Source organism: Terrapene carolina, unplaced genomic scaffold (genome assembly GCF_002925995.2).
Source record: "Terrapene carolina triunguis isolate 2854851 unplaced genomic scaffold, T_m_triunguis-2.0 Scaffold662, whole genome shotgun sequence".
NCBI classification, from domain to species: Eukaryota; Metazoa; Chordata; order Testudines; family Emydidae; genus Terrapene; species Terrapene triunguis.
The window spans coordinates 1,394,991-1,395,457 of NW_020665013.1; the positions used below are offsets into that span (position 1 = coordinate 1,394,991).

The 467-nt window shown below is 64.2% G+C and overlaps 1 protein-coding gene across 1 annotated transcript in view; it reads left to right on the top strand.

Annotated features, from left to right (window-relative positions):
• The first annotated feature begins 367 nt into the window (after positions 1-367).
• Positions 368-467, top strand: part of CERS4 (ceramide synthase 4) — a 120,778-nt gene continuing 120,678 nt past the window's right edge. Inside the window, exon 1 of the mRNA XM_026659694.2 lies at positions 368-439. The gene's annotated coding sequence lies outside the window, so the exon portion shown is untranslated. The remainder of the gene's footprint in view (positions 440-467) is intronic.

The following is a 467-nucleotide window of genomic DNA, read 5'->3' on the forward strand; positions in this document are numbered from 1 at the left end:
AGAAGATGACTCTATATATTTTCATTAAAAGATTTTTTGGAATGACTAAAATGGATGTTTGGGAAGGAAATTCGGAGACCAGGCGCCAGTGGGACTGGTGGGTTTAGCAAAGGACAAGAGACTAGAAGGGGGAACAATGGGGATGGGACACAGACGGGAAGAACAGAGGCAGCAGGAGACGAAGGCTGTTCAGTCAGGGTGGAGGCAAGTCCGACTCAAAGGAGGCCATGGAGACAACTGGGGTCTGCGGCTCCGCTGCCCCGCACCTCGTGTCATCATCTTCACGCTGCCCGGCAGCGCACAGGGCCCGCCTGGCTCCAGCGGGGAGGCCCCGCCCGCCGCCTCGCTGGCCTGCTCCGCCCCCGCCGCCCCCTGCCTGCCTCGGGCGCGCCGAGCCGGGCAGCCGGAGCCGCTGGCGGTGGGGCTCAGCGGGGAGCAGGTGAGAGCCGCCCCAGCGCGGGGGGGGC